This window comes from Mesoplodon mirus (assembly GCF_964341445.2).
Source record: "Mesoplodon mirus genome assembly, chromosome: 5".
Classification (NCBI taxonomy): Eukaryota; Metazoa; Chordata; class Mammalia; order Artiodactyla; family Ziphiidae; genus Mesoplodon; species Mesoplodon mirus.
The window spans coordinates 25,448,529-25,464,301 of NC_138980.1; the positions used below are offsets into that span (position 1 = coordinate 25,448,529).

General features: G+C 40.5%; 1 pseudogene across 1 annotated transcript; it reads right to left on the minus strand.

Moving 5' to 3' along the window:
• Nucleotides 1-382: 382 nt before the first annotated feature.
• Nucleotides 383-2,991, minus strand: LOC309805103 (homeobox protein prophet of Pit-1-like; annotated as a pseudogene). Its single transcript has 3 exons — nucleotides 2,883-2,991; nucleotides 1,463-1,695; nucleotides 383-721 (listed from the first exon to the last, which is right to left on the minus strand). The product of its transcript is annotated as a homeobox protein prophet of Pit-1-like (transcript).
• Nucleotides 2,992-15,773: the final 12,782 nt, after the last annotated feature.

The window sequence follows — 15,773 nt, forward strand, 5'->3', positions numbered from 1 at the left end:
AGCCTTATTGAAATCAGCTAGAAACAATGGGGATGAAGGTCCTCAACTGTGATCTCAATGAGTGAAGTCCCAAAAGTTCTATCCCCTTCAACCATTTCCAGCCACCAGCAGCACCCACTGCTTCCCTCAATGTCACTTTTCCACCAGTCACCTCCACTGGGGCTTTTTACCTATATCTTCCAGTAGTTTCACCTCCTTAAATTCACTCAATTAATCAGTTCAGTGAGCCTTCATCATGATCTCCCATTTTAACATTCCCAGTCTCTGAGCTGTCATTCACCATATTTCTACTGCGCCCTTAGAAGGAAAGGAAACCACCTAGTTTTCTGTGTTTTGTGAGGGTCACAGGCTGGGAAATTACCTTATCAGTACTTGTTTAACTTTAGTTCCAGGACTTGGGTGGCTCAAGGATGAGGGGAAGCATGGATGGGGGTGGAGGGCAGGGCAGATGAGCAGCAGGGGTTGGGTGCAGGGTGGGGTACCAGTCTTCAGAATGGTGGGGTCGAGCAAAGGAACCACCAGTGGAAGGCTGTGAGGGAAGGGCATGGTTGTAGGGGTGAGGGAAGCAGGTCATTGGGGGAGGTGGTGTTGGGTAGGAGTAGGGGCAAGCAGGGCGCTCAGGCAAGAAACCGGAGAAGGTGGCAGGAGGCAGATGGGCCAGTGGCTGGAGCAGTGACCGCTCTTGCTTCCTCTGCTTAGGTCTGTGGTTCTGGAACCAGACCTGAGGAGGAGGGAGAATAGCCACATTAGAGCCCCTCTCTCAAATAGGTGGCATTGTCATATGCAGCTACAGACTGGTACAGGGCATAAGACTCCCCCACATCCCCAGAGGAAGTAAAGCTCTTGCAGAAGGCATAGCTGAACCAGGACTAGTGACAAAGCAAGACCCACACCGTTCCCCCAATCCATATCTAAATTTGCCCTGCTACAACTTTGGGTGAGTAAGAAATGTCAACTTGTAAAAAGAAAGAGATAAACATGACACAGTGGCATTTCACCTCCACAGAGAATGGGAAATTTCCTCTAGGGTTATTAGAGACTAAGACTATGGATGAGTTTAATTGTTACAGACCAGGTTAGGTTTAGGGTACAGTTTATTCTTAAGATTAAGTAACTCTATGGTTAGAATTGAGCAAGCATCAGGTTGAGTTTCAAGACCATGGTTAGGGACAAGGTTACATACGTGTGTGAATAGTTAGGATTGAATTTCTGTTGGAGTTCACATCACTGTTAAGGTTGGGGTTTGACATTGAAATTCAAGTTAGATTAGGTTAGCCCCAAGGTTAAACTCCAGTGAAATTCCTGACGTAGATGAGGTTATGCTGACTGTTGGGTAAAACTCTGTTCTGGTGAACATTTGGGTTAGGGTTATAGTGCCCTGAGAATTTATGCCCCAGTAGTTCCCAATCACCGAATCTGCATTTCTTCAGGGGATGGTGGGTGGAGGATCCTGGGCCATCACCTGGATTCTGGCCTAGCTGAGACCTGTGTCCTGGGCCAGGCCTTCTCGGGCCCAAATGTCAGGGTAGCGGTTCCTCCCAAAAGCTGACTCCAGCTGTTCCAAATGCGCTGGACTGAAGGTGGTGCGTTGGCGGCGCCAGGAGTGTGGGCGACCCCTCTGTTCTCCTTGTGAGCAAAGACTTGGTCTCCCCACTCCTACACCAGAGAGGTTCCTGTAGGGCTGAGTGCTCATGTCTGAGAAGGAGGGTGGAGGAGAGTTTGCTGCCGCATGGATCCACCCATCCATCCCAGACCACATATGCTGGAACCCCCAGTTTCTACTAGAACCCAGTGTATTGCTCATATACTCTGCCCTGACCAGAAATTCTTCAGCTTTCAGAATTAGCTGAATCCAGCTCAGCCTTGGCCCTGCTTCACTTCTGATTCCCTTAACCCATGCTGCCCTCTCCACATGAAGTCTGCCCCTCAGTCTCACTTGTCCTAGGCACTCACACTCCCTCTGCCTCACTTCTGCACCTTGTGCCCACTCCCCATTACACTCCCCCAGATGCATCCCCATGTAAGGCATGCCCCTCCATAGCCTTTCATCTCTCTCAGCACACATACCACCTTCTTGGGTCTCACCCTGTGGATCTCCTATTCGCTCTGACAACCTTACAAACTGCCCAGGTCTCTGTGTAAGACCCCTATGACTTGCTCCCTGCTCTCATGGTTCACATGCAACTTAAACCTTTATATTGTTCCCATTGTCCTATTCCCTCCACCTGGGAAGATGAAACATTCCTCACTCTTCTGCTCAGACACACCCTCCTCACACATACATTTCATCTTCTCCCCTATCCCAGTCCTGGCCTGGCCACCAGGCTGCAGGAACCTGAGCTCATGGGAAAGGCCTGCCTCTTCTCCCTACAGACTCACTAAGCTCCCACACTAATTAGTCTGAGAGCCAGCTGGGGAATAGAGAACAGGAGCAAAAGGAAACACCTGGGAGGCACACACTGAGAAAAGATATCTGGAGTGAGGATCCCATCCCCATGGGGACCCAGGCAGTAGTCCCTACCCAGTGCTCACTGTCCACCTTAGCCCCCTGCTCTCCTCAGATCCAAAGCCCTGGCCCCTCCAACTCTCTTCCTTGGAGAAAGCAGTGCAGTGAGCAAACTCTGAGGTCAGGAGTGAGGAGACAGCTTTTAGCTCAGCCTGTGCCACCTCCTCATCCGTCAGGGTCTCAGTGTGCCACTCTGTAAAGCAAAGGAGTTGTATCGGCCCATGTGTTCTAAGATTCCCTTGTTTTAACATTCTAGGATTCTGGTTTTTTATTTCTCGTCTTCACTTTCCTCGTGGTGAACCATCGCCCCATGGAGCCTGGGCATGGAGCATGCACACCTGCTGTCTCCTCAGGACCACCGCAGAGATTCACTCACCCACCGTGGAGGTCAAAGTCCCAGCGGCTGCGTAGCCCTCGGGCCAGAGACTGCTGCAAACTCGCCCCTTCTTTTGTTTACCCTGCTCACTCTTCCCTTCTGCATCCATGGCTCAAAACAAGGCCAAAGTCAGCTCAGTCTCCTGTCCCTGATTCTGGATCAGTCTTTCTCTGTTTCTGTTCCCCTCTATGCCTTGTATTTCACTGCTTTCCCCCTGTTTATACCTCTCTCTGAATCTCTCTCCCTGTGTAGATATAGATAGATAGACCTTTTTCTCTCTCTCCTTTTTCTAACTTTTCTTTCTATTTCTAATTCCCCATTCCTTTGCTTGAGTATCATCTCATTCTGCCTTGCCCTCACCCTGTTTCTCTGTTTTAGTCTGCACTTTTCTCCGCCTGCACCTTCTCTCTCTGGGATGCCATTCTCTCCTTTTGCTCTCAGATGCCTACTTTCCCAGCTTGCAATCCCACACTAACTCTTTCTCCCTGAGCCTTGGAGGAGTGACCTGTTCCTCACCCCTGTGAGCCTATCCAATCATTGCCTGGTCGCCATAGCCCCCAGCATCAGGGGAGGATCACAAGCCAGATGAGGGAAGGTGCTCTGTTGGAGGGTCTAGGGACTGGGGTCAAGAGCTCATATTCCCAGAGGACCAAATTCTTTTATCCTGTTAAATCCCCTCCTGGGAGCAGGCAGGGGAAGGAAGAGAAAATGCATTCCTCCTGAGACTCCTCCTCAGAACCTCATCATGAGGGGAGAGGGAGAGGGAGAGTTTGTGCAAATGGAGTTGAGGAGTAGGGCCTGCCTTGTGTCTCAGTACGTGGGTGATTCCCACAGACCTCTTTCCAGGAAACTAAAAAACTAAAAACACAAGTACATTCTGGCCCCTCCTAAATATCCTGATTCTCAGAATACACTGGACACCCCGTCAGGACAACCTGAACCATAGGATGAGTCTCCCGGACACCATAGTTCTCAAGTACTTTCTGTTTTCTTCTCCCAAATGTCACCTCCTCATTCACTCAGAACCCCCCAGGACTCCCTGACCCTCCAAGGTCACCCAGACCATCAGAGAACACTTACCCTCAAGAGCATCTGTATTCCAGGTGCATCCTGATCTCCCTGGACCTCAGGACTCTGCAGAAGACTGAGATTCCCATGACATCCCAACATTCTGATTCTTCAAGGAAACCCTGACGTACCCACCATTGCTGAGCAGTCAGGACACCCTGACACACGCAGTACTCTGCTTCTTGAGATTACTTAGATCTAGGAACTACATTCTGACATCTGTAGGACATCCTGACCCTTTAAAGACAACACAATATCCGAGGACTCTAGGGTTCTCTAGGACACACTGAAACCTAGAGTATTCAACCTCAACTAGGAGATTATCCCTGTCCCCCGCCATGAAGTTCTGAAATGTCAGAATAGACTGAATCAATGAGGGCACCCTAATCCCCTTGGAACACACTGTACTCATAGGACTGTCTGATCCCCAATGTTATGCTAATCCTTCACACACATTCTTTAAAAGAACAACTCAAGACAGAAAAACATAGTAATCTTCCAGGATCCTGAGGCTTACAATATGATCCATGGATCAGAAGTATAAGCAGCACATGAGAGCTTGTTAGAAATGTTAGATTTGAGGCCTCACTTCAGTCCTACTGAATCAGAATTTTCACTGTAACAAGATCCCCAAGAGAACTGACTGTACACTTGTCTTCATCAGCTCTGGCTGCCATAATAAAATGCCAAAGGTAAGGTGGCTAAAACAACAGGTATCCATTTCTCACAGTTCTGGAGGCTGAGAAGTCCATGATTAATGTGCCAGCTGATTCAGTTCCTAAGAGACTTTTCCTGGGTTACAGACAGCCACCTTCTGTGTCTTCACAAGACAGAAAGAGAACTTAGTCCTGGTCTCTTTTCTCTTCTTATAAAGACACTACTCTTATCTTGGGGCCTCAACCTCACGATCTCACTTAACCCTAATCACCTCCCAAAGGCCCCACCTCCAAATATCATTGCATCACATTGGGGTTAGGACTCAACATATGAAGTGGTGAGGAGACACAAACATTCAGGTCATAACAACATAAAAGTCGAGAAACACTGATCCAAGATGCCAACCCATCTCCCCCTACCCCAGGGTATACTGTGACCTCCTAGAGAAACTCGAGCTGCATGACAGCTCTGCCTCCCCAGATTCATGTAGTCAACTTGGATCCACAAGCACACACTGAATTCCAATACTCTTGCTGCCTCAAAATAGCCTAACCCTATAAGGGAACTCTGACCAGCCATCCAAAGCAGCCTGATGATCCCAGGACACTCTGATAGTACAAAGAAACTCTGACCTACTACCCTGCTCCCCAAGACATTGAGACACTACAGGTTTGACTTGACATCCCAGGATACCATTATTTCCTAGTAGGCTGGGGAGGAGTATTTTTCCAGGGCATCCTAATTCCCACTCAAACTTGACCTTCAAGGAAGTCTGATACCCAGGGTTCTCTCACACTACCAGAGGCAGGATAGTGTGGTGGGGAAGAATACAGGTTCTGGAGCCAGGCTGCCCTGGGTTCAAATATCAGCTGTACCACTTACTAGCTATGTGATCCCAGGCTCATTACTTTGTATCTCTGCACCTCAGCTTTATCATCTAAGGATAATAATACAGTCAATTCTCTTTATATAGGTAGTTTTCTTCCATAAAGTCATGATAAACACTGAATTGGTGAATACTGAACCACTGTTACTAAGGGAAAGAGGTTCCTGTGAGCCTCTGCCCACAATATTTTTGGTCAGCCAATCAATACATAACATTGTTGTATGTGTGTCTCAGTTTAAATACACCTTACTTAATATATATTGTAAACTCATTAACATTGAACTCATGGCCAACAGCACTATAACTCATGCCTGAACAAAGATTATTTTCTCCGTTAAACACCTCATGGCCCTCCTGCACTTAGGAACACTAGACAACATTGCAGCACTATGCTTGGGGGCCATTTGGAACAGTACTATTACCTTCAAAAGACAAAAATGTATAAAATGTTGGCTTAGACAAGATAGAAGTTTATTTCTATCACCCACAAAATAAGTTCAGAAGTAGGTATTCAAAGGCTGGTACAGTGGATCTAAGATGTCACCAGACTCCCAAGCTCAGAAATTTCTATCCCATTATCTTACTGTAAGTTTTCCATCCTCATCTTATGGTCCAGGGTGGCAGCTGGAGGTACTGTCATCATTTCCACACCACAGGCCAGAGAAAGAAGGAAAAGTAGAAGAGCGAGCATCCATGTACCACGAGGCTGGTGCACCCCCAAACTCTGTGGGACAGAAATTCCTGCACTCAGGACCCTTCCTGACCTTGGCCTGTCCCTATGTTCCTCTTCCTCTGGCTGGTCATTTGTGTCATTTATAGTATCCTTTAAAATGAACCAATAATAGTAAATAAACTGTTTCCTTGAGTTCTGTGAGACATTATGGCAAATTATCCAATTTGAGGATGGGGTCATGGAAACCCCGATGTGTAACCAAGTTTAACAGAGTATGAGTAACCTGGGGGCCCAGTACTTCAGATTGGCATCTGAATGGGGGTAGCTTTGTAGGACTGAGCCCTTAAACTCTGGGGTCTGTCTTAGGTCAGAATAGTTAGTATCTGAATTAAATTAAATTATAGGGCACCCAATTAGATTGGAAAGGAAAAAGTAAAATTGTCTTTGTATGTGGACACAATAATCTGCCATGCAGAATTTTTGATGGAATTATAAGGAATCTATTATAGCTAATTAGTGAGTTTAGCAAAGTTTCAGGATTCAAAACCAATATTAAAAAATAATCATATAACAACAAATAATAAATAATTTGAATTAAAAACTTAGTACCATTTACAGTAGCATAAAATATGAAACATTTAGTGTTAAAGTTGTCAAAAATATGAGCAATCCGTACACTGAAAACTAAAAATAATACTCATGAGTGGAATAAAAGAAAACCTTTTAAAATGAAGAAATATACTATGCTTTTGGGTCAGGAGACTAATTATTGTTAATTCTGAAATTGATAACATTTCATGTGGTCTCAAAATTTCATCAGACTTTTTCATAGAAATTGGCAAACTGATTCTAAAATTTATATAACAATGCAAAAAACCTAGCATTGCAAAAACAGCTTTGAAAAAGATCTAAGTTGGAAGACTTACACTGTCCAAATTCAAGAATTATTATATAAAGATTGTACTCAAGACAAATGAGTCTTGGCCATCAGTCTTGGCCATGAGTCCTGCCATCCATATAGACAAATATATGAATGAAAAGGAAAGAATTCAGAAATAAACCCAAATACAAAGGCAATTTAGCAGAGAACGTCTAGCTTTTTTAAACAAGTGGTGCTGGACCAGTTGGCTATCTAAATCATTTGGGGTGAGGGGGGATCGAACTTGGATCCATACCTCATACCATGTTTTAAAATTAACCCAAAATGGACCACAGATCTGAATGTAAAATCTAAAATTATAAAACTTCCAAAACACATAAAAAATCTTTGGAGGGCTTCCCTGGTAGCGCATTCATTGAGAGTCCACCTGCCAATGCAGGGGACACAGGTTCATGCCCCGGTCTGGGAAGATCCCACATGCTGCGGAGTGGCTGGGCCCGTGAGCCATGGCCACTGAGCCTGCATGTCTGGAGCCTGTGCTCCACAACGGGAGAAACCACAGCATTGAGAGGCCCGTGTACCACAAAAAAAAAAAAAAAAAAAAAAAAACCTTTGGGAACTTGGATTACATAAATATGTCTTAGATATGACACCAAAAGACCATATATAAATGAACAAACTGGTAAATTGAACATCAAAGTAAGAACTTCTGCCCTTCAAAATATACTGATAAATGAATTAAAAGACAAGTTACATACTGGAAGAAAACATTTGCAAATCATATATGTAATAAGAACATTTATCTGTTAATTCATATATCTGATAAAGTTTAACTATGCCCAATATACAAATTCAAGAATATAAAGACAAACATTGTAATTTTTAAAAATGCAAAAAAATTGAACAGGCAATTCACCAGGAAATATATGCAATACAACAACCTTGGAAAAGAGTTTGGCATTTTCTTAAAAATGTTAATTTCTTAAAATGATCCAGCCTTTCCTCTTCTAGTTAATTAATCCAAGAGAAGAAAAAGCATAGATCCATATCAAGTCTTGTAGTTGAATGTTGCCTGTGACTTTATTTCTGAGACAACACAAGTCTTCATAGATAGGCACCTGTATGAACCGTTGTAGTATAGCCATGAAATGGAATATTACCTGCAATAAAAAGGAATAAACTACAACTACAGCATGGATGAATCTCAAAACAATTATGCTGTTAAAGAAGCCAGACAAAAGTGTACATGTTATAGGATTTCATTTCTGCAAAACCCAAGAACAAGAGTTGGCAAAGCACAGCCTATAAGCAAAATTCAGCCCTCTGCCTTTTTTTTCTTTTTTTAACAAGTTCTTTGGAACATAGCCGTCATCATTTTTTTTTTCATATTTTCTATGACTGCTCTCCTTCTACAATGGGAGAGGTGACATTGCAACATGTAGAGTACTCAGTAACTGGCCTTTTACAGTAAAAATTTGCTGACTCTTGCCTTAGTGTACATGTTGAAGTACATAGAAAACACATTGGAATCTATAGAAACATTCCTAGAATTGATAAGCTAATTTCAGAGTACAAGGTGAATACGCAAAATCAACTGTGTGTCTATATGTTTGCAATAAAAGATTAGAATTTAATCCTCCCCAATTTAATCAACAGATTCAATACAACCCAATCAAAATCCTAACAGACAATTTTCAAGAAATTGACAAGCTGATTTAAAGGTTTATATTGAAAAGCAAAGGACCTAAAATAGCGGAAAACCTTGAAAATTAAGAACAAGTTCAGATCACTTATACTATTGATTTCAATATTTAACATAAAGATTCAATAATCATGACAGTGTGGTATTGGCATTAGATAAACATAGAAATGAATGCAACACACAGAAACTCCAGAAATAGAATTGAATTTCAACAAAGGTGCAAGTATAATTCAATATGGAAACAGAAATCTTTTTAGCAGGTGATGTTGGAGCAACTGGTAATCAGTATAGATAAAAACTAACTCTAATTTTTACCTCACATCATATTCACTCACGGAAATGAATCATAAAGTTAAAGACAAAATTCTATTAAACTACTGGAAGAAAACATGGTACAAAATATTTGTTACACTGACTTAGGCAAAGATTTCATGAATAGGACATAAAAAGCATAACTTTAAGGGGAAAGAGTGATAAGATGAACATTAAAATTAATTTTTTTTCTCTTCATAAGGCATAAGAAAATTAAAAGCAAACCACAAACTGGGAGAAAATATTTGCGAAATTTACAATTGAGTCCAGAAAAAAAACCCTCAAAAAATGAGAAGAAAAACAGCTCAATAAAAATAGGCAAACAACCCAATAAAAATGGGGAAAATATTTGAACATAACTTCCCAAAAGGAGATATATGAATAGGCGATAAGTATAAGATGCTCAACATCACTAGTTATCAGGAAAATGCAAATTAAAACCACAATGAGATATTATTATACATCCAGTAGAATAGTTAATGTTAAAAAGACTGACAAGGGCTTCCCTGGTGGCACAGTTGTTGAGACTCCGCCTGCCGATGCAGGGGACATGGGTTCGTGCCCCGGTCCGGGAAGATCCCACGTGCTGCGTGAGCCATGGCCACTGAGCCTGTGTGTCTGGAGCCTGTGCTCTGCAACGGGAGAGGCCACAGCAGTGAGAGGCCTGCATACCGAAAAAAAAAAAATGACTGACAATACCCAGTGTTGATAAGGATGTGTAACAATTAGGAGTCTCAAATATTGCTGATAGGAATGTAAACTGTCCAGCTAGTTTTTGCAAAAACAGTATTGCAGTATCTTATAAAGTTAAAACATTTACCATAAAAACCAGTAATCACATTCCAAAAAAAATGAAAGCATATGGCCACACACAAACTTCTACAGAAATATACATGGTAGTATTACATGCGCATTGTATACATATATAGTGATATGCATACATATTATACATAATAGTTCTAAACTGGAAACAAACCAATTTCCTCAACTGTTGAATGGTTATAAAAATTGTGGATCTCCTTACTATGGAATACTACATAGGAACGAAAAGGAACACAATGTTAATAAATGCAACAAATTTGTGATACATTGACAAAATGGATTAATCTCAAAAGCATTATGCTAAGTGAAAGAATTCAAACACAAAAGACCACATACTGTATGATTCCATTTATATTAAATTCTAGGAAACACAAAATTGTAGTGAAAGAAAGCAGATCAGTGATTACCTGGTCATGGAAGGGTGCTAACTTCAAAGGGAAACAAGAAAACTTTTTAGGGTGATATAACTGTTGTGTTTCTTGATTGTGGTGGTGGTAACATGACAACATGATTTTAAAATTCATCGAAATGTAATGTAAATGGGTAATGTTTATTATCTATCAATTATAACTCACCCCCCCAAAATTAATTTCAAAATATGGAAAGAAAAGAGGCATAAAAATTAAGCAAATAATGGTCTCCCTGGTGGTGCAGTGGTTGAGAGTCCGCCTGCCCATGCAGGGGATATGGGTTCGTGCCCGGGTCCGGGAGGATCACATATGCCGCGGAGCGGCTGGGCCCATGAGCCATGGCCGCTGAGCCTGCGCGTCCGGAGCCTGTGCTCCGCAACGGGAGATCCCGGCCACAACAGTGAGAGGCCCGCATGCCGAAAAAAAAAAAAAAAAAAAAAAAAAAAAATTAAAACAAATGAAAAAAATAGGCAATTATTAACTTCAGGAACATTCAAAATTTGTGCCAGGGTAAACAAAAGGATTACTACACAAACAGTGTATAACAGAGTCAGAAAGTCAATAATAGATATTGACATACCTCCAAATTGTGATGTGCCTATAATAGGAGCATTTGAGAAAGAGGAAAAGGGATGGTGAAGTGGTATTAACTCATCACCTGTCAAAATGGGAAGACAATATATTGTAAATCAATGATCAAAAATAGCATTATAAACAAATTATTTAGAAATATGTAAAAGTATTTATATTGGGAAGTTGGATCATGGAGTGGAAAGACAGGTAGGGAACTACCTTTCTCATTTAAAGAATTGTTTAACTTTTAAAGCTATGCTAATATATTTATTTGACTAAAATAATTTTAAAATAAAAATTCTTGATTAAATACTTGATTTATTCAGTTTTTATATTCCTTTATTATTAGTAAGAGCATTTAAGGCTATTTTCCCATAGCTTTTTATATTTTTTCTCTAATTTATGAATCATTTGGTTTAAACTTTCTTTTTGATATGGGGATTATGAAGAACACTGTTTTAAATTTTATCAACTGAACATTTCTTTTTACATTTTGATTTCTGGTTTCTAATTTTTGGCTTTGTGGTGAAGGCCATAAGAGAATATATCCTATGAAATCAATGTTTGATTTCATTGATTCAGTTTTCATTTCAAAAACTGTATTTTAAAGTTTTTCTTGTAGTCAAGAAAATGGCCAACATTTGTAATTATTCCCTGGGCTTAAAATAGGAATGTATATTCTCTATTTTCAAGGTGGAAATATGTGTATTTTATATGTGTATATATATATATATATATATATATATATATATATATATATATATGTATGTATATATATATATATATATATTTTTTTTTTTGCCGTACACTGGCCTCTCACTGCCGTGGCCTCTCCCGTTGTGGAGCACAGGCTCCGGACACGCAGGCTCAGCGGCCATGGCTCACGGGCCCAGCTGCTTCGCGGCATGTGGGATCCTCCCGGACCGGGGCTCGAACACACGTCCCCTGCATTGGCAGGCGGACTCTCAACAACTGCGCCACCAGGGAAGCCCTATATATATTTTTTTAACTGATGTATAGTTGATTTACAATGTGATAATTTCTGCTGTGCAGCAAAGTGATTCAGTTATATATGCATTTTTTAAATATTCTTTTCCATTATGGTTTATCACAGAATATTGAATATATTTCCCTGTGTACAAATCAAATTTCTTTGTTGTTTAAACAAAATCTCTGTCATATTTTTTAATTAACTACTTGATCTTTCAAATTCTGGGAATCTTATATTAAAGTCCATCATTAAGACATGAATCAACTCCTTTAAAATTTTTTTTAAACCTTTGCCTAACCTATTCCTATTCTACATTGCTTACATTGCTATTGCAAACAGTTGCTACATTGTTTTGTTTGATTTCATAACTGTGATTAAGTTTTATGAATTTGTCCTTTGTTATCATAAAATATTCCTCTTTTGTGATTTATGCTTTCAGTTGACTTAATTATTGCTTTATCTGTAATTAATAACGCCACCAATGTTCTCTAATTTTTGCACTTGCCTAACACATCTTTGCCCAATTTCATATTTGTGTTCTTTCTTTTTTTAAGATTGGTTTTAAAACTCACCTTGTAAAAATTTTGCTATGTATATGCACACAAATAGAAACTTAAAAATACACATCCATGTTCCAATAGCCCACAGATATTATTTAGATGACCACATATATAACCCACACCCAATATCCCCTACCCCCGTCCACAGGCCAGCATTTCTAAGTGGTACCTCTGGTTTCCTATGTCAGGGACACAGCAACTATTACAGAGATTAACTGAGACAGAATTGAGGGTCTGTTCTTAGACCTTACTTTCTTACTATAAATTGACAAACCTTTTATTTGAAAGAAGAAAGAGTGCAGAGTCCTAAAGAATTAAGGATTATACAAAAGGGAGTCAGTGTAGAGCAAAGAATGGAGCTACCGTGAATATCTGTGGGCCAAGTTCACTGGCTTCACAATTTTTCTTCAGATCAATTCTGAGCACAGAACAAGGGAACAAGTATATTTTGTCTGTGACATGGGTGTGAGATGTACTTGATGCAATGGGAAGCAACAAGCCTGAACACTAAACTGATTCCCCTCAGGCTGAGATATCTGTTTCCAGAGAGGATAGGAACAAAGAACACTTAGTATGTGTGCCTTTAATGAGGAGCTGTGGGGAATCCACCTGTCTGAATCTAAGTGTTCTCCTCCAGGGAGAAAATCTTTCTGACTCCCCCACTAGCTGTGACTTTCTCATGATTCAGGGTCAGGCAAGCAGCCAGTGGAGACAGGGGTCCCATGATAGCCTCTCACAGCAGCAGAACAGCCAGGTAAGAAAATCTGGGAAAGCAGGTGAGGACACAGTTATCTCCCACAGAGACAGATTCACACAGACAAAAACACATACATTTACATTTGGAGAAACACACACTAAATGCTTCAGCATCTCACCAAGTTCAAACGGGAAACGTCACCTGGTTTAACATGTACAAGCCTTTCCTCTTTCAGGATGTACTGCCCATTGCAGAAGAGAGCAAGCATGTTTCCAAGGTGGAAATAGAAAATTAAGCAGTGGGAAACGAAAGAGGTAACTAAGGGCAGCAGTGCTAAGATCAGTGGCGTCAGGCTCTTAGAAATTCTGGCCAAAAGCTCAGAGCCAAGAGCCACCCTCTTTCCTCACAAAAGAGACTCTTCTGTCAGACATTCAAGACCCTCCTATTCTGCCCTTAAGCTCCACCGTTTTATTAGTTGCTTCCTTGTGTACCTTCACTGTGGTCTATGACCACATTAGAGAAGTGTCTCAGAGGGAGGTTGCTTGGATGCCACATGGAACCCCACAGAGGGGGTCAGCTTGAGCTTCGGTCCAAGCACTAAGCATACTCAGTTTTAAGGTCCATGAACACAAACACTCAATGCTGCAAAACATGAGATGTCTCAGAGACAGTCACAAACTAAAGAGATTCACAAGGGACTAATGTATGAAACCAGGCCCTCTTACCATATTGACTTGGGGGTTGGGGCCAACGTTGATTGTACTCCTGGTAGGACTATTCCAGCAAACATTGACAGGAAGTGGCTAACCTTAATGCTGGCAGATCTCTCGACATAGAGTCTGGGTTATTTAGAGCCTGTACACCTGTTTTTGCCTTTGCCAGTTCCCAGACAATAGGAAAAACCCTACACCATCCTGCTATACTTCTTTCACCTTCTACTACCATTTCCATTATGGGAAATAGCTTACAATTAAGACCCTAATATCAACATCTACTCTTTGGAGCACAATGAAAAAGTCTGCACAAATATTGTTTTGGTTTTTCCTTGATGCAACCCCTGTACCCCCACTTCTACATTCTACATCCTTTTCCTGAAGTACTTTCTTTCAATAGCTCTGGGTACTGCCAACTACTGCCTTTCTACCTTTTAATTCTGATATAATTTATGAGAAAATGGCTTCAGATCTCAGAATTTTACGTTGGTTTTACTAATTTAACTCTCAAAATGCTGGATATTTTATAGTCACCATACTATATACATCCAGCAACCACTCTCCTAAAAGTATTGCCTGTGACATCCTTTATCCCAGTCAGTCAAGACATTTAACCTGTAAATCTCCTCCCCTGAAATGCCATCTCCTCTCCTCTTTACTATTCGAATACTGTGAATTCTTACATATTCAAAATTCTCTATCTGACTCTTTCTGCCTGCATTAATTCCTTAAGGCTGGGATTATCACTTGGATATGCCCCCATAACTTGACTTTCTCTATGAATCTCCTTTTCCTCTTCAAAAATAATACCAAATACCAGTGATCCTGTTTTGGCCAGCACAGGGAGAAAAGAAGTCTTTTCACAGAATGCCGTACATAGCAAACTCTCTAGCATGCTTAGCTCATCCAAGCCAACATTTGTGAGCTACTGCAATGACATTTTGATGCTCTCCAGTTACAATGTTGAGGGAAAACTGCCAGGCAGATCCTTCAGTGCCTAGAATTAGTATAATCCTGAGAAAATGAGAGAGATCCAGAATGAATTTGAGTGAGTTGTATAAAGTTATTCGGGTAAAAGAACTTATGACTTTAAACAAATAACTAAATCTCATTGCTTCATTTTTCTGTTCTGCTTAAAGAAGCTTGTTATTTTTTAAATTTACATATTTTAAATCTGTAAGAAATGTATGTAAAGCAGGAAGACACTGCCTGGCACTTGGTTATAGTCTCAGTAAATGGTTGATAATTGAAACTTGGAAGTAAAACTAGGGAGGAATATAAAGAAAAGGGCATTTCAGCTGTTTCAAGACTATAAATGTTATGCTTTCTTTCAATCTAATCTGTCATCACCTAATTTCTCTGAATCCCAGGTTCTTCATTTCTGATTCTTCCTCTCAGGGTCCTCACTTATGAATGATGGATTACAGAAGTTCCTGGTGGCCTAGTGGTTAGGATTCTAGGCTTTTACTGCTGTGACCCACGTTCCATACATGGTCAGGGAACTGAGATCCCACAAGCCATGTGAGGCGGCCAAAATATGTATATATATGAATGATATGGATTAAGAGAAATTGTGTATGTGAAAATAACTTGTATATACCAGATATTCATTAACTGTTAGTGAAGTATGAATTAAGCTGCATGAAATCAAAGATAATTAAACACAAATTAAAATTATAGAAATTAACCAGCTATTTATTTCATTAAAACTCGCTTCATAGAATTATCTAATGTGAATTAATTCTCAATGACAAAACAGTATCATAAAAAATTTGCTCAAATGATGACATTATCAATCTCATCTACTTTTATATTTGAAGTGTTATTAATTAAGAAATACATTTTGGATCTGGTATCATTAAAAACTTGTAATCTCTAAACAATGTATGGAGCCTAATTAAATAAATATTTCCTTTTACTTTTGACCACATCTTCTCCCCTGCAGAC